Source organism: Cebus imitator, unplaced genomic scaffold (genome assembly GCF_001604975.1).
Source record: "Cebus imitator isolate Cc_AM_T3 unplaced genomic scaffold, Cebus_imitator-1.0 Scaffold167, whole genome shotgun sequence".
Classification (NCBI taxonomy): Eukaryota; Metazoa; Chordata; class Mammalia; order Primates; family Cebidae; genus Cebus; species Cebus imitator.
The window spans coordinates 3,247,991-3,269,955 of NW_016107482.1; positions in this window are offsets into that span (position 1 = coordinate 3,247,991).

Consider the following 21,965-nt stretch of genomic DNA (forward strand, 5'->3'; position numbering starts at 1 on the left):
TGGTCCTTCCACGCATAGCATCATCATGCTCAGCTGCAGTCAGTGTACCTGTTGAGAAATACTGATCCAGTTTATGTTTCTTTTTCTACTTTAATACATTAACATTATAAACTACATTAATAAATTTCATGCTTTTAGAAAGAAATTGCATTCCCTTATGACACTGTAACTGATTATGACTTACTGAATTAGATTTGGTAATATTTTATTTCACATTTTTACATCTATATTTATAAAAGTGATTGAGCTAGATTTTTTTTACAAGATACTTTCACACACACACACACACACACACTCACACACACACACACATCAGCTTCCTCAGAGTATTATGAAACACTCATATGTAAGGGTTGTTTTGCTGTCTTTTTCTATATTATTTGTTGATTCTGATTTTCTCTTGCATTTTTTTCTTTACTTTTGTTTTTATCAATCATGTTTACCCCCACTTCCATGCTCATTTGAAAGATATAAATCCTAGATTTAGTCTGCTACTAGTTGAATTATATATTTGAATTTAAATTTTCATATCAAGATCAATAACTTTAATTATGTTTTACGGAGTTACATTTTGAAATTTCTTCTTTCTGGCATATTTTGCTTATCTTTCTTTGTACAGTGAAATCTAATTCAGAAAATGCTAATGAAAAGGGGATTAGGGAGACTGTATGAATGGAAGCAGGGCAGAGGAAATCCCTAGAAAGTCTCACCTGAGTTTGGTGAAAGGTGTTATGGAAGTAAGCTTTTAATTTCCCTTTCTCTACTCTCATTTCCACCATACCTCTATAAATATCTTTATCAAGCCCCTCTTTATTTCCAGTAGTGGTGGGATGGTTTCTCTCTACATGATTTGGATACTTTTAACAGATTTAAAACAAGAAGTTTGTGTAGGTTTCTTTCTATGTTTTGTCTCATATCAAACTCTGTAAGAAATTGATCACACAACTCTAATAAGGAGAGCATAAAGTAAAATCATACACAGTGTTTCAGTTACAAAATATTAATTTTTATGTTTTCTTTTCTTAGTCTTTAGTTAATAATAATTCATCCAAATGTTTAAAACTTTAAATATAGTAAAACTAAAATAAGTAAAACACTTTGCCAACTTGGACTGATGCATCTAATTCCCTGAATTATAGTTAATAATTTCATATTATAAAATCTTGGTAAAAGTAATAAATAAATGACAGATATACACATGCACATTTGTATTATATAATAGTAGTACATATTTCTATTTTTTTTTTGTTCTTTAATACAATCTACCTCATTCTTATTGCCATCTATGGAATACTCTGTCATTGTATTTTTAGCATAAGTTAGTTAAATCATCCTCTACTGTGGGTAAATGTTAAGCTAATTTTATTTTATTTTTTCTATTAAAATATTATTGTACCATCCAATTTTCCATAACTTGAGATGCTTAGGTTAAATTCTTCTTTTCAAATTGTTGTGTTGAAGGTTATACCTATTTATGATAGTGAATATTGCTTAACTACTCTCAAAATTGTCAAATATTTTACTTATTCCCTGTTGTGTTCCTGGTACCTAGTCAAATTCATAGGAAGTAGAACGGTGGTTGCTAGAGGATTCGGAGTCAGGGAATGGGGAACTATTGTTTAATGATGAAGAGTTTCAGTTTTGCAAGGTGAAAAGGGTTATGATGATACATGGCAATGATGATTTCACAACATAATGAATCCACTTAATACTTCTGAACTGCACGTTTAAAAATGGTCACGATGACACGTTATTTGTATCTTACCACAATTTTAAAAATTAATAAAAAAGAAATATATGCAAGACAGAAAATTATATGGGAATTCTCATGAAGAGAAAATTAAATCTGACTGGGTAAGCAGAAAAGAGAAGGGTTCATATATCAACATATATGAGGGTAGCCTCCGAATCTTACTGCCCTGATGTTCTACTTCATACAAGCCCTTGGAAATAAAGTCACTTTAATGTTATTGAATGAATGGGTGACTGAATGAGTAAATTATGTTCTTCATATATATTTTCATTGGTCATATTGGAATTCAAAAAAAAAGAGACTGTATCTACTACCTCAAAAAGGACATTTGCATGCATTGATAAACAGCAGTGGGCCAAATGTATTCCAAAGGGAATCTGGTTTGGCCGTTAATATATTTTTTTTTAAGTGAAGAACATTTGAAAGGAAAAATCTAAGACTTCCAATAGTTAGCTTCTTCCTACACTTCACACACAGGCAGGTATGAGTAGATATGTCTAGATTAATCTATGTTATCTATCTACCTAGCTTCTGTCATCTATCTGTTTGTCTAGCTAGCTATCTAAGTTTATAATTTCTGATGCATGTAATAGCTACTTAACAAAAAAATAAATAGGATTTTTTTAAGCTAGAGGATAAAATTTAAAAAAGATATTTGCTTAGCCTCATAGTGTCATCTTTCACAAATTACTTACTAATTTCAAAGGGAGAAATAGAAACTTTACAGAAGTTAAACCTGACAGAAGTCATCTTACGAAGGTGATCAAAGTTAAGATAACCAATATTGGTTAAGTCAATTTTGCAATGTGCTTCCTGATGGGATGCAATGAGAAAAAGCAATAGCAAGTCTGTGATATTCCTGCCAAAACTCATACCCATAATCTAATGTCAAGAAAATTTCAGAAAAACTCCAACTGAGAAATTAAAAAAAAAAAAAAAAAAAATGTCTTCTATCTATCAAAAATGTCAATGTCCCGGATAAATAAAATATGGTACACATATACACCATGGAATACTATGCAACTATAAAAAGAAACAACATCATGTCCTTTGCAGGAACGTGGATCTTGCTGGAAGCCATTATTCTCAGCAAACTAATACCAGAACAGAAGACGAAACACTGCATCTTTTCACTGATAAGTGGGAGCTGAATGATGAGAACACATGGACACATAGAGGGGAACAACACACACTAGGGCCTGTCAGGGGGTCAGGGAAGGGGGAGCATCAAGATAAATAGCTAATGCATGGCTTAACACCTGCATTGTGGGTTGATACGTGCAGCAAACCACCATGGCACGCATTCACCTTTGTAACAAACCTGCACATCCTACTTGTGTATCCCAGAATGTAAAACTAAAATGAAATGAAATTTTAAAAAATTCAATGTCAAAATAGTCAAAAACAGACTAAGAAATTCTCCAGATTGAAAGATGCTAAAGAGACATGACACTAAGTGCAACATATTAATTGTGATCCCCTTGGCTTATAACACACAATATTGGTATAGTTGATAAAATTGAAATAAGGTCTGCAGGTTAGATCATGTTCTTCTGTCAGTGCTAACTTCTGGATTTTAATATTGTTTGATTTTTATGTAAGAAGATTAATGCTGTAATTTTAGGAAATACATTCCTACGTATTTAGGAGTAAAATAGATTTATATTTGCAACTTAGTCTCATATGGAAAAGAGAGAGAGAGATGATTAGATTGATAGATAGACAAACAGATGATAGAAAACAGTGACAGATAATATAGATTAATACAGGCATATCTACCTATGCATTCAGATATCTATCTAACTATCTGGAAGGGGTGACCATGATAAAGCAAATATAGAAATAGGTTAACAATAACATTTGGGAGTTAGGGTAAAAGACATATGATAATTCTTTCTGTTAGTCTTAGAACATTTTTTAAAGTAACATTTGTCAAAAGATAACCTAAAAACAGATAGAAGCACAGGAGCACTCAGATACATAAAGTAAGTTTTAATGACCTACAAAGAGCCTTAAACTCCCACACAATAATAGTGGGAGATTTTCACACTCCACTGTCAATATTAGACAGATCAAGGAGACAGAAAATTAACAAGGATATTCAGGACTTGAGATCAGGTCTGGGCCAAGTGGACCTAATAGACATCTGCAGAACTCCCCACCCTAATCCACAGAATATACATTCTTCTTAGCACCACATTGCACTTACTCTAAAACTGACCACATAATTGGAAGTAAATCACTCCTCAGCAAATATGAAAGTATGGAAATAATAACAAACAGTCTCTTAGACCACAATGCAATCAAATTAGAGCTCAGAATTAAGAAACTAACTCAGAACCACACAATTTCATGGAAACTGAACAACTGGCTCCTGAATGTTAACTGGATAAACAACGAAATGAAGGCGGAAATAAAGATGTTCTTTGAAACCAACGAGAATGAAGACGCAACATACCAGAATCTCTGGGACACATTTAAAGCAGTGTCTACAGGAAAATTTATAGCAATAAATGCCCACATGAGAATCGGGGAAAGATCTAAAATTGACACTCCATCACAAAATTGAAAGAGCTAGAGGAGCAAGATCAAAAAATCTCAAAACCTAGCAGAAGACAAGAAATAACTAAGATCAGAGCAGAACTGAAGGAGGCAGAGACATAGAGAGTGCTACAAAACATCAATAAATCTAGGAGCTGGTTTTTTGAAAGGATCAACAAAATAGACGACTATCCAGATTAACAGAAAAAAAAAAAAAAAGAGAGAGAGAGAGAGAAGAATCAAAAAGGTGCAATAAAAAATGATAAAGGGAATATCACCAACAATTCCACAGAAATACAAACTACCTTCAGAGATTAGTACAAACAACTCTATGCACATAAACCAGTAAACCTGGAAGAAATGGATAAATTCCTGGACACTTGTACACTCCCAACCCTAAACCAGGAAGAAGTTGAAACCCTGAATAGACGAATAACAAGGGCTGAAGTTGAGGCAGCGATTAATAGCCTACCAACCAAAAAAAGTCTAGATCCAGACAGGCTCACAGCCAAATTTTACACAGATGTACAAAGAGGAGTTGGTACCATTACTTCTGAAACTATTCCAAACAATACAAAAAGAGGGAATCTTTCCCAAATCATTTTATGAGACCAACGTCATCCTGATACCAAATCCGTCAGAGACTCAGAAAGAAAAGAAAACTTCAGGCCAATATCCATGATGAACATAGATGCAAAAATCTTCAATGAAATACTGGCAAACTGATGGCAAGAGCACATCAAAAAGCTTGTCCATTATGATCAGGTAGGCTTCATCCCAGGGATGCAAGGCTGGTTCAACATACACAAGTCTATAAACATAATCCACCACATAAACAGAACCAAAGACAAAATCTACATGATTATCTCAATAGATGCAGAGAAGACCTTTGACAAAATTCAACAGCCCTTTATGCTAAAAGCTCTCAATAAACTAGGTATCGATTGAATATATCTCAAAATAATAAAAGCTATTTACAACAAACCCTCAGCCAATATCATACTGAACAGGCAAAACTGGAAGCATTCAATTTGAAACCTGGCACTAGACAAGGATGCCCTCCCTCACCACTCTTATTAAATATAGTATTGACACTTCTAGCCAGAGCAATTAAGCAAGAAAAAGAAATAAACAGAATTGAATTAGGAAAGGAAGAAGTCAAATTATCTCTATTTGCAGATGACAAAATTGTATATTTAGGAGACCCCATCATCTCAGCCCAAAATCTCCTTAAACTGATAAGCAACTTCAGCAAAGTCTCAGGATGCAAAATCAATGTGCAGAAATCACAAGCATTTCTATACACCAATAACAGACAAACAGAGAGCCAAATCAAAAGTGAACTTCCATTCACAATTGCTAGAAAGCAAATAAAATACCTAGGAATACAACTAACAAAGGATATAGAGAACCTCTTCAAGGAGAACTACAAACCACTGCTCAACGAAATAAGAGAGGACACAAACAGATGGAAAAACTGTCCATGTTCATGGTTAGGAAGAACCAATATTGTGAAAATGTCCATACTAATCAAAGTAATTTATAGATTCAACACTCCCCATCAAGCTACCAATGACTGTCTTCACAGAACTGGAAAAAACAACTTTAAACATCATATGGAACCAAAAGAGAGCCCACATAGCCAAGACAATCCTAAGCAAAAAGAACAAAGCTAGAGGCATCATGCTTCCTGACTTCAAACTATATTACAAGGTTACAGTAATCAAAACAGCATGGTACTGGTACCAAAACAGATATAGACCAAAGGAAAAGAACAGAGGCATTGGAGGCAACTCCCCACATCTATAGCCATGTGATCTTTGAACAAACCTGATAAAAGCAGGCAATTGAGAAAGGATTCCCTGTTTAATAAATAGTGTTGGAAAAACTGGCTAGCCATGTGCAGAAAACAGAAACCTCTTCCTGACACTTTACACTAAAATTAATTCCAAGTGGATTAAAGACTTAAACATAAATCCTAACATCATAAAAACTCTAGAAGAAAACTAGGCAAAAACATTCAGGACATAGGCATAGGCAAGGACTTCATGACTAAAACACCACAAGCATTGGAAACAAAAGCCAAAATAGACAAATGGGATCTAATCAAACTCCACAGCTTCTGCACAGCTAAAGAAACAATCATTAGAGTGAATTGGCAACCAACAGAATGGGAAAAAATTTTTGCAATCTACCCATCTGACAAAAGGCTAATATCCAGAATCTACAAAGAACTAAAACAAATTTACAAGAAACAAACAAACAAACCCATTCAAAAGTGGGAGAAGGATACAAACAGACGCTTTTTAAAAGACATTTATGAGGCAAAGAAACATATGAAAAAATGCTCATCATCACTGGTCATTAGAGAAATGCAAATCAAAACCACATTGAGATACCATCTCATGCCAGATAGAATGGTGATCATTAAAAAATCTGGAGACAATAGATGCTGGAGAAGATGTGGAGAAATAGGAACACTTTTACACTGTTGGTGGAAGTGTAAATTAGTTCAACCATTGTGGAAGACAGTGTGGCGATTCCTCAAGGACCTAGAAAAGAAATTCCATTTGACTCAGCAATTCTATTACTGAGTGTATATCCAAAGGATTACAAATCGTTCTATTACAAAGACACATGCACAGGTATGTTCATTGCGGCACTGTTTACAATAGCAAAGACGTGGAACCAACCCAAATGTCCATCGATGATAGGCTGGACAGGGAAAATGTGGCACATGTACACCATGGAATACTATGCAGACATTAAAAAAATGATGAGTTTTTGTCCTTTGCAGGGACATGGATGAATCTGGAAACCAACATTCTCAACATACTGCCACAGAACAGAAAATCAAACACCACATGTTCTCACTCATAAGCAGGTGTTGAACAATGAGAACACATGAACACAGGGAGGGGAACATCACATATAGGGTCTGTTGTGGGGATGGCTAGGGGAGGGACAGTGGGGCGTGGGGAGGTTGGGGAGGGATAACATGGGGAGCCTCAACTTTGCATATTCAGGTAAATTCTACAGTACAAACGTATTGTGGCATGTTTCTGGAAACCTGACTGCCAATGCTTTGTGCATTTTGATACCCTGTTTTGAGAGAACTACTTTGTTTTGAGAGAGCTAACTGAAATGTAATGATTTTCATTTGCATAGACTGATATAGGTTCTAGTGCACTTGAGTTATATCTGGACACAACTAAGGAATCACATTTTCAGTGACTGAGTTGCTTTTAGGTGACTTCTTCAGGATGTTGATGTCCATGGCTTTGACTGAGCTCTTCCAGTGAAGCAGTCCATGACAGAGATATGAGAGACTACGTGCAAGAGTGAAAGAAGAAACTGTTGAGGAATGGGAAATGTGTCTTTCTTTTGCAAGGAGTTTTAGCTCCGGAGGAGAATAAACAAGTGCGAGAGTCTACAAGTGAAGTGAAGGAAGAAATTTTCACATTATGAATTGATTCCTGGAAACCGCTTTTAATTTAGTAGTCAAGAAAACAACCCTCTCTCCCCTGAAAAAAGGTTCTGTGGTTCCAGAGCTACAATATAGCAATGTGATCTTGATAAAATCATTTCAACAAAACATGGAATGCACCTACCAAACTTTTATGAGACCACTTTGTGGGCTTATTCAAGAGATCTCAAAAGGGGGCCTTCTCAGCCTTGCTGGTGGTTTGGATTCCTCTGCTCTCTGAACATAGATGCCTAGACAGGCAATGGGCACTGAACCATTGAGAGTTCATATGAGCTCATGAGCTCATAAATCCATATGAAAATTTTGAGTTGGAACTAAGAGAAATTGGGTTCAGCTTTTTGGATGGAGATGTAGATACTGAAGCTTATTCCAGAATGTCTATGAGTCTTCCAGTGACAACAGCTTCATCAACAATAACAAGCAACTAACAACAAAAGGTACTGAAAATGTAGTGACAAGTTCATCTCTTCTCTTTGGTCTGTTCTTTTCCTTCAGTAGAAGTATAATAATGGTGTGGATTTTGGAAAGGCAGAAAGCCTATAGAAACATAAAGGGAATCGTGATTTATAGACTTAGAAGTTATCTATCACAGGGAGATTAAATTTTCAGCCACATATTTTTGAGTATCAATCCTAAACTGTAGGAACAATGGGGCACTTTCCGATTTTTTAAAATCTATAAATTGTAGTATACTGCGGCTGTTTTAAATTAGTATTCATAGCTCCATCATCCTCAGGGAGAGAGCTTATATAAGACAGAGAAGCCAAACTATTGTCAGTTTCAATAATTGACTACAATATTGAGAACAGTAACAATAAAACACACCTAGAGTTCAGAAGAAGGTGGGACATAGGACATTAGAGGAAAATGTGAAAGTGAAAGCATTCAAGACAATTGCGTGGTGCAATAGGGGTTGCTTAATCTTCGTTTTTTGTTGAGTGTTAGGAAGTATGGAGATATTTCAATCTTCTTTGAATGTACAAATATTAAGTCAACTGTTGCTAATTTGAAGGCAACATATTTAATTTTTCTAGTACATTTGCAAAGGCCCACATTAACCACCACGCTTCAAGTTTTGGCCATTTTTTTTCTTTTTTAACTTTTCGAAATTCTTCCACATGGAACACGATGACCTGAGTAGAGATACTACATCTGGAAGATCTGCCTCAAAAATACTTGCTACGATGCTTTAACTGGAAAGAAATAAAATATTGAAAGAATGGATTTGCTGGAGTCACACTCAAAAAAGCAATCACATGCAAAGCTGAGAATGACAGAATGGAAATGTAACATAAACTATCCAAAGCATAGTTATTTGTTTTTGTATAATCGTTTTATACTATTGTTTAAGCCTGTGATACAGTAGAAACAAAGGTTTGCTGCTTTGGAGAGAAAACATTAAGATGCTTTTAATACTTACTGGCTTCATTTAGTTATAGACACATATTTCACAGGGCTCACTTGAGGCAAAATTTTAAGCAGATCCGAGTTTTGTTTAAGCTCCTTGTACCTCAGTATTTGGCATCTCCCCTCACACTAATTAATATATTTTCCAACCTGGAACAATTAGCGTATTAATTACCTTCACCACCCTCTCATGAGATGCTTCACAGTTTGGAAAGAAACGTGTATTGCAGGCTCCCCTGTCCACACTTCTCATCAAAATAAACTCACTATAAACCCTAAATCATCAATACCTGCGTGTGTATGTTTATGTATATAATGTGTATACATATATATTGTGTATGCATAATGTATATCATGTATATGATAATGACCATATAGATTAATTTTCATGGATTTGCTACCCAACCCTGGTAGGATATTAACCTTCTAATGAGAGATTTGCAAGATAAAAGTTTCCATATCAAGGGAGCAAATCTGATAAAACTAACTTTAGGAACTAGGCAGAAGTTTTGTGACTTGCAATTCAATTCCTTTTTAAGAGTTCAAGGCAACCCTCTTAAAAAACTGTCTTAATCTGCCAGCTTTGGAAATGTCCCTGAAGAGTAAGAATGAATATGACATGTTGATTCTTGAAGTGGCCAAATAAATCACCCGACGGTAAAGTTCTGCCATGGGTGAGGATGGGAGGGAGAGGAATGCACTAGGGAATGCAGGGACAGAATCCTAGTCAAGAAGACAAGGGCCTGGACACAAAGGAGCAGATCAAAGTGTGGCTCTGGGTACAAAGTGAGAGTGAATGTTCAGGGAGTGAATAAAGTCATCAGGACTAGGAAGAGCAAAAGGGCAAGGGAAACAGTGTGTGGAGACAGACAATGATGCCAGCTTTGGGCCAAGTGAGGTTGAAGGCTCAGTGAGGCACACAGTTGTGCCTGGCTAGTAATCCAAGTTCTTGGTAGTTGGTATTAAGCTTGTCATGTGCTGTGGCTCATGCCAAGTCCATCCATATAAAGACAGCCATGTTAGAATAAGAAAGACGAAGAACTCTCAGAGTCTGTTTCTGAGATACAGCAGGTCCTGAAAGGCTTATCTAAATTTCAGAAACTTGGCCAAAAATTTGGAGATTATACTTATAAGATAGAAGAGACACAGCATTTAATAATACAGCAAAGCATAAAAACAAAACCAAGGCAACCTAAAACCCAAGGCTATTTGTATTTCAGGTAAGTAGGGAGCTCAGCAGTGGTCTCCAGAACTTGGCAGATGCTGTCCCCTCTTCATGGAATGCCCCTACCCTAGCTTGGCTAAGGCAGCACCATGTGAACCTCCTGGCTCTAACCAATGCTTGATAATAATGATTTAATCTTTTTTTTTTTTTTTTGACAGAATCTCAGTCTGTCACCCAGGCTGGCATGCAATGGCGTAACCTCGTGATCTTGGCTCACTGCAAGCTCTGCCTCCCAGGCTCAAGCGATTCTCATGCCTCAGTCTCCTGTGTAGATGGGACTACAGGCATGTGCCACCATATCCTGCAAATTTTTTTTTTTTGTATTTTTAGTAGAGCCAGGGTTTCACCATATTGGTCAGGTTGGTCTCAAACTCCTGACCTCAAATAATTCTGTCCATCTTGGCCTCCCAAAGTGCTGGGATTACAGGTGTGAGCCACCATGCCTGGCCTGATTTATTTCTTCTTTGAAATATTGCTAATTATTTCTCATATGTTTCTACAACTGTATTTAGTTGTATACATAGCTGAATATGAACATATTTAATTAAATGAAACTTCTTTTGGTTTTTCAGTGCTACTGTAACAAATTACCACAAATGTAGTGGCTTAAAGCAACACAGATATAGTGTCTTATAGTACTGGAGGTCAAATGTCTAAATTGAATCATACTGGGCTAAAATCAACTTTGTCAGCAGGGTTTCATTTCTTCCTGGAAGGCCTAGTAGAGAATCGAAACTGGCTGCTTCCAGCTCCTGGAGGCTGCCCACATTCCTTGTCTGTGCCATTGTCATCTCAAGGCCAGGAAGGGATGGAAGAGTTTTTGTTTGTTTGTTTGTTTGTTTGTTCTTTCCACACAGCATTGCTTGGACACAGATTGTTCCCCTTTTCCATCTTTTTTTTAAAGAAAACTTTTATTTTCAATTCAGGGGTACATGTGTATTTTCGTTACATAGGCAAACGTGTGTCATGGGGATTTGTTGTGCTGATTATTTCATGACTCAGGCATGAAGCATAGTACCCATTTTTCCTGATCCTCTCCTTCCTGCCACCCTCCACCCTCTGATAGGCCCCAGGGTGTGTTTTTCTCTGCTACATGCCCATGTGTTCTCATCATTTAGCTCCCACTGCAAGTGAAAATATACAGCATTTGGTTTTCTGCTCCTGTGTTAGTTTGCTAGGGATAGTGGCCTCTAGCTCTATCCATGTCCCTGCAAAGGAAATTACGTCATTCTTTTAATGGCTGCATAATATTCCATGGTGTATATGTACAACATTTTATTTTTTTCCATTTTATTTAATAATTTAATTTCATTCTATTCTTTTTTAAATGTACACACACACACACACACACACACACACATATATATATATATATATATACACACACACACACACACACACATTATTGCATTTTAGGCTCGGGGAACATGTGCAGATCATGCAGGATTGTTGCATAGGTACATACATGGCAATGTGGTTTACTGCCTCCATCCCGGTCACCTATATTTGGCATTTCTCTCCATGTTATCCCTCCCCAACCTCCCTACCCCCACTGCCCCTCCCCTATTCTCCCTCAACAGACCCCAGTGTGTGATACTCCCCTCCATGTCCATGTGTTCTCATTGTTCAACACCTATGAGTGAGGACATGCAGTGTTTGATTTTCTGTTCCTGTGTCAGTTTGCTGAAAATGATGGTTTCCAGATTCACCTATGTCTTTACAAAGGACAAAAACTCATTGTGTTTTATGGCTGCATAGTATTCCATGGTGTATATGTGCCACATTTTCCCTGTCCAGTCTATCATCAATGGACATTTGGGTTGGTTCCAGGTCTTTGCTATTGAAAACAGTGCCACAATAAACATACCTGTGCATGTGTCTTTATAATAGTACGATTTAGAATCCTTTGGATATATACCTGGTAATGGGATTGTTGGGTCAAATGGAATTTCTATTTCTATGTCCTTGAGCAATCGCCACACTGTCTTCCACAATGGTTGAACTAATTTACACTTCCACCAACAGTGTAAAAGTGTTCCTATTTCTCCACATCCTCTCCAGCATCTGTATTCTCCAGATTTTTAAATTATCGTCATTCTAACTGGTGTGAGATGGTATCTCAATGTGGTTTTGATTTGCATTTCTCTAATGACCAGTGATGATGAGCATTTTTTTCATGTTTGTTGGCCTCATATATCTCTTCTTTTGAAAAGTGTCTGTTCATATCCTTCTCCCACTTTTGAATGGGGATATTTGTTTTTTCTTGTAAATCTGTTTTAGTTCTTTGTAGATTCTGGATATTAGCCCTTTGTCAGATGGGTAGATCGCAAAATTTTTTTCCCATTTTGTTGCTTACCGATTCACTCTAATGATCATTTCTTTTGCTGTGCAGAAGCTGTGGAGTTTGATTAGATCCCATTTGTCTATTTTGACTTTTGTTGCCAATTTTTGTGGTGTTTTAGTCATGAAGTCCTTGCCTATGCCTATGCCCTGAATGGTTTTGCCTAGGTTTTCTTCTAGGGTTTTCATGACGTTAGATCTTATTTTTGTTTTTTATCCATGTGGAGTTTCTTTATTCAGTCTATCATTGATGAGCATTTAGGTTGGTTTCATGTCGCTGTTATTATGAAGAGTGCTGCAGTGAACAGATATGTGCATGTGTTTTTATAATAGAACGTTTTGTATACCATTAAAATACCTTTGTCATTACATTGGGCTCACCTAGATAATCTGGGATATTCTCTTTATTTTAAGGTCAGCAGATTACTAATCTCAACTTTATCTGCAAGCTTCATTTGTCTAACCCCAAATAACATAATATATTCACCATTTCCAGGGATAAGGATATAGACATTTTTGAGGAGACATCATTCTTCCTACAACAAACAGGAAATTTCTTACAGGCAAAAATCTGCCAGACAAACAAACAAAAAACCAAATAGTTTATATAATATTTATTTTCATATATATTCATATATACAAAAAGAAATACAGAAATATATCCCTTTGCAAAAAGACAACTAACTGAACATATTCTGCCTAAATATAGACACATTTAGGGGCGTTTAACATTTAATTACATCAGAGTATAGTAAAAATCAGCCATTATAAAGAAACGTCTACCTAGGTAAAAATTGATTCAGAGTCATCAATTTAAGAGCTCTAAACACAGATTTTCACTGGAGCATAGAAGGGCTTCATTGCCTAAGATGCTGTATTTATGAGAGAATCTTGCATCTAATGGATTAAGTTTCCCAGTCCTAAGCATGAGTTAAGTACATAGATATCCCCAGCTAGACCTGTTAGAATTACATATCTGAAATATGTAATGTATAATATAGTTCTAATTATAGATATATAATGTGTAATATATCTCTACAGTGATGTCTCTTTGGAAAAATAAATACCTAGATGTGGCTAAGTGAAAGACTAGCCTCTGGGCAGCCATGATCCTCTCAAATGTGTTCAGCTGCCAGTGGCTGGCTGCAGTTAAACTCTCCTCACCCATTTAACTTCCTCCTGTCAAAATTTACCTGATGCCTGTGATGTGACGTGCTCTGGCCTTTAGTGTTGGTGCTACAGGTTTTAGATTAGAATGACTTAAGGGCAACAGTCTTGTTGACAGAAGGGCTACAAGATTTGTCTTGAAACTTTGTTTTATTAAAAGCATGTTATTTTTATTTCAACTGTATAGGTTTCAAGAATGACTTTGGAGGGGTCTGTGGGGATGATGGGGGACTCTCATCCCTGAGCCCCTGTTTCAAGAGGAGCTGACATAATCACCATCAGAATAAGAGATTCCATGGAACATGAATGCATTTTATACTGAAATGCTCAATATTTTCTTCCCTTAATGCATGTGTTCTAATTTATGAACTGAAGAATAAAAAACCTCAAAGTAAAAAGCAAGTAATCAAGGAAGAAAGAAGAGAAAAAAGGTAGGGCTAGAGACTATATCTTTTGCATCTGAGTCAGGGAGGGGTTTTGAAGTCTTAGGGCACGGGCTCAGGCCTTCAGCACTTATGACTAGCTTATGGAAACACTCAGTAGGCAGTGAACGTTGTTAATCTTCCCACCATTACATTTATTTATTTATTTTTAAAATTTATATAAATTTTGCCCTTTTTCTAAACTCCTCACTTTCCTAGTTCAAATTTTCTTTCTGTGATTATAATAAACTTTTTAAAAAGAATATGATATTTTCTTTTTTTGCATCCTGGAAAAAGGGTAAGCCTTTAACTTGGCAGCAGGGTCAGATTTTACCTTTGATTCCCTGAAAAAGAACCTTTGCAAATGTATTTTAAGAATTGAGGCCGGGCGCGGTGGCTCAAGCCTGTAATCCCAGCGCTTTGGGAGGCCAAGGCGGGTGGATCACGAGGTCAAGAGATCGAGACCATCCTGGTCAACATGGTGAAACCCCGTCTCTACTAAAAAAACTACAAAAAATTAGCTGGGCATGGTGGCATGTGCCTGTAATCCCAGCTACTCAGGAGGCTGAGGCAGGAGAATTGCCTGAACCCAGGAGGCAGAGGTTGCGGTGAGCTGAGATCGCGCCATTGCACTCCAGCCGGGGTAACAAGAGCGAAACTCCATCTCAAAAAAAAAAAAAAAAAAAAAAAAAAAAAAAAAACAAAAAACAAAAACAAGAATTGAGTGTCTGGGGATTGTTCTCTTTTATTAACATATGTCTTCCCCTTTTCTGTAAATATAAAACATACATTATTTTCTTCAATGCTTTTAAACATATTGGAAGAACTCAAAATGGCTTAAAGTGCTTAGAAAAAATATTTGATAATATAATATAAATGAACTCAAACTACTTTGCTAAATGTTTTTTGAAATTACCTATAATTTTAAAACTTTAAGTGAAAATACATTTGCAAAGGTGCTTGAAGTTTCAATAGATTCTGGATGTTTTGAAATTCAGCTGCAGTTGGCTAACATGTTCAGATCTGTCCACTTGCACCCAACTGGTGAGCTGTGCATGGAATCTCAACCAGATCTTTCATCTTCAGAGTCCAAAGTAACTTTCATGTGTAAATTCGTTAAGCATCACTCCAATGTCCTTCAGTATTTTTGTTTTAAACATCAGGAGAGAAGAGAAATAGCACAGTAAGGCTGTGTTACTTGATACACAATATCCTAGATTTGGAATAATCACCACTTACAAAAACATCTCAGAAGCATGCCAAGGGACTTGTTTCCAAGAACAACTGTAGGGAAAAGGCAGAAAAGCTAATATCTATTCTGCATAACCGTGTTAAACCAACCAAAGCTTTAGTACTTTACTATTTAATCCTAGCACAAAATAATGACCATTATCCCTAGTCTACACAAAAAGTATTTGAGTCTACAGAGATGATGTAATTTGCTCAAAGTGTTAAGAAATGATGAAGGCAAGGTTAAGAATGAGTCACTTCCACATGCCTAATGAGCACTCTGAATTACATGGCTCATACTACCTACAGAGAAGGTATAAAAGCCGGACTTCTGAGCTGTCTGTCTCTCTCCTCTTTGAAATATTCTTGTCTCCATGATATCCCAAATTTACTCTCAATGTTTATTTCTTACAACCATAGGCCAGGATTCTGTCCTATATCTCTGATTGTAACTGGAGCCCAGAATAGAATTTAATATCATCATGTTTTAATATGTATTTAATAAGTAGTGAAGAAATTCACTGCTAATTAAGCACTTTTCTGCATTAGACAATCAGTGGAGGAGGAACTTTAAAGGAAAAGTTTTCTTGCTTCTTTTGAGTCACTTTATTTCCAACTTGTACTCAGTGAGTCCTTAGCCTGGATATTTCTTAACAACAACCCAACAAAAATAACATTTCAGTCTCTAAAGATTTGGCTAATTGATACCACAGTTAAACTGAATATTAAAAAACTCAGGTATGCTAATATGCCACATCAGTAATGTTTAAAGATTATGTAATTGCTACATCCAAATTATTTCAGAAATCTCTGGTCACCTATAACCTGTCCTTGAACCAGACTAACTAAAATGTTTTAGAATTTATGTTATCATAGTTCAGAGCAATCATTCTTATGTCTAATGCCAATTCTAGATAATTAAGGAATATTTGAACATATGAAATTATGTTAAACATATTTAATGTAGTTAACTGGAAATTTTATATTATTACTTTTTAATTTGTTTATATAAATAAATAACTTTTAGAAATACAAATGTTTTAGACCTCTACAAAATCTTTTAGTTATTCTATCAAAATGAAGACATCTACACTGCTTAACATCTTTAAATAGTTCCCTTGTAAATGTCAGTTTGAACAGGAGAATCTGGAGCAAATAATGTTTTATATACTTTTCAATTCTTAAAGATATTTTGGGTTATCACTATATTTTTAAAATTACTTTTTAATGGACAAGCCTGCTTATTTATTCAACGATTATCCTGTATAGCGCCTGCTCTGTACCAGGCACAGTTCCAGATAATTGGCTGCTCAGTGGTGAATCAACTGTGAGGGATGGAATGGAAAAATGGAGGCAATTAATATGCAAGAAAGAGATAAAGGCAGCCTAGACAAAGAGATTCTCCCTATTTATAATATAAACATAATTTATATTTATATACAATTAAATGTTCATATAAACATCAATATGGTAAGATAAACATTTAAATGTATATACATATTTCATTTCTTAAAGAAGTTTTACGAACATACTGATGGATTGCAAATATAGTAGCAAAGAAAATTAGGAATTAAAGGTGTTGTCAAGATTGTTTTTAGGAATGATCAGAACAGGAAGATAATTTGTCACTTACTTGAATGGAAGACGACTTAATAAGAAACTGGTGTGGGGGAAGCAAAAGAAGTTTGGTTTGGGATATATTACATTTGAGATTTATTCTCATAAATTCATGATGAGAGTATAAATTGTTGCCACACTGAAAAGCTGTCTAGCTGAATCTATTAAAATAAAATCGCATATACACATACCCAAGAATTCTACTCTGAGATCTCTGCCAAAGAGGAGGTATATAAATTTCACTAAAACACATGCACAAGAAATTTCATAGCAGCACTATTTTTAATACCAAAAACCTAGAAGCAGAATAAATAATAATTAGTAATAAATTGTATTTGTGCAGTAGAATATTATATAGTGATATGATCATTTACAACATCTTGAATACATTGCACAAATAATGTTATGACAAAACAGACACAAAAGAGTATATGTTGTATGATTTCATTTAAATAAGGTTTACTATATTGATAACTTGGGGGGTGGTAGTTATTAGCAAAGAGCAAAAGATGGGCCACTATGATGCTAATAAACAATTGTGCTTTTATAATTTTATTGAACTGTACAATCATATTTTATACACACTTAGCTATTTACCTTTTAATCAAATAAAAAATTCACATTAATTTTTGAGGTACCTAATAAACTTTAAAATTGAGATGATGAACAACCAGTTGTGTGTATGATCCTAGAGTTTTAGAGAAGGTCTGGGCTGGATATACAGCAAGAAGCTCTCTATATAAGATATAAAGACTATATGAAATTTCAAAAGGATATATAGATAGTAAAGAAATAGGATGTAAAGATGAATCTTGTGCACCTCAATGTTAAAATTTAGAAACATCAGTTATTGTTTATCAATTAGTATGAGAGATCGTCATCCGAGTGATGAGGATTGCTGAGTAGGTAGGGTCCAAAAGCCAAACTAAACATCATAATAAATGGGTGAAAGCTAGAGGCATTCCCCTTGAAAACCGGCACAACACAAGGATGCCCTCTCTCACCACTCCTATTCAACATAGTATTGGAAGTCCTGGCCTGGGCAATCAGGCAAGAGAAAGAAATAAAGGCATCCAAACAGGAAGAGAGGAAGTCAAACTGTCTTGTTTCAAGGTGATATAATCCTACATATAGAAAACCCTGTTGTCTCAGACCAAAAGCTTCTTAAACTGATATACAACTTCAGCAAAGTCTCAGAATAGAAAATCAATGTGCAAAAATTATTCGCATTAAACTACCATTGAATTTTTCACAGAATTAGGAAAAACTATTTTCAAATTCATATGTAACCAAAAAAGAGTTCATATAGCCAAGACATTTCTTAGCAAAATAACAAAGCTGGAGGCAACATGCTACCAGACTCCAAGCTATACTCTACAGCTACAATAACCAAAACAGCATGGTACTGGTGCAAATAAAAGACACATAGACCAATGAAAGAGAATAGAGAACTCAGACATAAGACTGCACATCTACAACCATCTGATTTATGACAAACCTGACAAAAACAAGCAATAGAGAAAGGATTCCCTATTTCATAAATAATGCTGGGAGAACTGGCTATCTATATGCAGAAAATTGAAATAAGAATCCTTCCTCGCACCTTACACAAAAATTAACTCAAGATAGATTAAGACTTAAATGTAAAACCCAAAGCTAAAAATCCTAGTGGAAACTCTAGGCAATACAATTTACAACATAGACACAAGTAAAGAGGCCTTCATGATGAAATCACCAAAAGCAATTGCAACAAAACCAAAAACTGACAAATGGGATATAATTAAACTAAAGAGCTTCTGCACAGCAAAAGAAACTATCATCAGAGCAAACAAGCAACCTACACAGTGGGAGAAAATTTTACCAATCTACCTGACAAAGGTCTAATATCCAGAATCTACAAGGAGCTTAAACAAATTTACAAGAAAAGAAAACACTAAAAAATGAGCAAAGGACATGAACAGACACTTCTCAAAAGTAGACATTCATGCAGCCAACAAACATATGGAATAAAGCTCAACATCACTGCTCATTAGATTAATTCAAATCAAACCACAATGAGATACCATCTCACGCCAGTCAGAATGGCAATTATTAAAAAGTCAAGAAACAACAGAGGCTGATGAGGTTGTAGAGAAATAGGAATGCTTTTACATTGTTGGTTGGAATGCAATTTATTTCAACCTTTGTGGATTCCTGAAAGATCTAAAACTACAAATACCATCTGATCCAGTGATCTCATTACTGAGTATATACTCAAAGGAATACAGATCATTCTATTACAAAGATGCATGCATGAGTATGTTTATTGCAGCACTATTCACAATTGAAAAAACACAATCAATGCAATGCCAATTAAAGATAGACTGGATAAAGAAAATGTACATATACACCGTGGAATACTATGTGGCCATAAAAAGGAATGAGATTATGTCCTTTGCAGGGACATGGATTAAGCTAGAAGCCATTACCCTGAGCAAACTAACACAAGAATAGAAAACCAAACACCTCCTGTTCTCACTTATAAGTGGGAGCTAAACAATGAGAACACATGAACTCAGGGAGGGGAACAATACACCCTGAGGCTTTTTGAGGTGGGATGGGGGAAGGAAGAGCATTAGGAAAAACAGCTAATGCATTCTAGTCTTAATACCTAGGTGATGGGTTGATAGGTGCAATAAACTATCATCACATGTATTTACCTATGTAACAAACCCGCACATCCTGCACATGTACCCCAAAACTAAAAATAAAATAAAATAAAATAAAATAAAAACATTACTAACATACCTGTACACTAACAAAAGACAAGCTGAGAGCCAAATCAGCAATAAACTCCCATTCACAGTAGACACAAATAGAATAATATACCTAGAAATACAGCTAACAAGAAAGAAGAAAGATCTCTACAAGGAAAACTACAAACTTCTGCTTAAAGAAATCAGAGATGAAACTTGTTTAATGGAAACCATTCCATGCTCATGGAGATGAAGAATCAATTGTTAAAATGGCCATACTGCCCAAAGCAATTTCTAGATTCAATGATATTCCAGTTAAACTACCATTGAGATTCTTCCAGAACTAGAGAAACTATTTGAAAATTCATACATATAAAAAAAAAAGCCTGAAGAGCCAAGGTAATCCTAAGCAAAACAAACAAACAAACAAACAAACAAAAACAAATCGAACAAACAAAAAAGCTTCTGGCATCACTCTAGCTGACTTCAAGCTATGTAATAGGGCTACAGTAACCAAAACAGGATGGTATTGGTATAAAAACAGATATACAGACTAATAGAACAGAACAGAGTGCCCAGAAGTAAGACCACACATCTACAACTATCTGATCTTCGACAAACCTGACAAAAACAAGCAATGGGAAAGGATTCTCTATTCAATACATGGTGCTGGGATAACTGGCTAGCCATATTCAGAAATTAGACCTGAACTCTTTTCTTACACTATATAAAAAATTAACTCTCAAGATGGATTAAAGACTTAAATGTAAAACGTAATACTATAAAAATTCTGGAAGACAACCTAGGCAATACCATTCAGGATATAGGCATGAAGACATCCAAAGCAATTGCAACAATAGCAAAACTTGACAAACAGGATTTAATTAAACTAAAGAGCTTCTGCACAGCAAAATAAACTATCAACAGAGTAGATAGACAACCTACGGAACGGGAGAAAAAATTCGCAAACTATGCATCTGACAAAGGCTGGTTATCCAGCTGCTATTTACAAGAAAAATAACCAAACAATTTCATAAAACAGTGGGCAAAGGGCATGAACACTTTTTAAAAGAAGACATACATACAACCAAGAATCATGAAAAAAAGGTCAACATCTCTGATTATTAGAGAAATGCAAATCAAAATCACAATGAGATATCATCTCGCACCAGTCAGCATGGCTATTATTAAAAATTCAAGGAAAATGTGGCACGTTTACACCATGGAATACTACGTAGCCATAAAAAATTATGAGTTCGTGTCCTTTGTAGGGACATGGATGAATCTGGAATCCATAATTCTCAGCAAACTGACACACGAACAGAAAATCAAACACCTCATGTCCTTACTCATAGTCGGGTGCATGTCCTCACTCATAGTTGGGTGTTGAACAATGAGAACACATAGACACAGGGAGGGGAGCATCACACACTGGAGTCTGTTGGGAGGAATAGGGGTGGGACAGTGGGGGTAGGGAGGTTGGGGAGGGATAACATGGGGGGAAATTCCAGATATAGTTGATGAGGGGATGGAGGCAGCTAACCACATTGCCATGTATGTACCTATGCAACAATCCTGCATGTTTTGCATATGTACCCTAGAACCTAAAGTGCATATATATATATATATGTATATATGTGTGTGTGTGGTTGTGTGTGTGTGTGTGTGTCAAAAAATAACAGATGCTAGTGAGGTTGTGGAGAGATAGGAATGCCTATTTCAGGCATTGTGGAAGACAGTGTGGCAATTCCCCCAAAAAACCTAAAGATAGGAATACAATTTGAAGTCGGTGTGGTGGCTTATGCCTGTAATCTTAACACTTTGGGGGGCCAAGGTGGGCGGATCACTTGAGACCAGAAATTTGAGACCAGTCTGGGAAACATGGCAAAATCCTATCTTTACAAAGAATACAAAAATTAGCAGGGCATAGTGGTGTGCATCTATAGTCCTGGCTACTCAGGAGGCTGAGGACTGAGAGTTGCTTAAATCATCTTCTAGCTGGAGGTTGCAGTGAGCCAAGATCATGCCACTGTACTCCAAG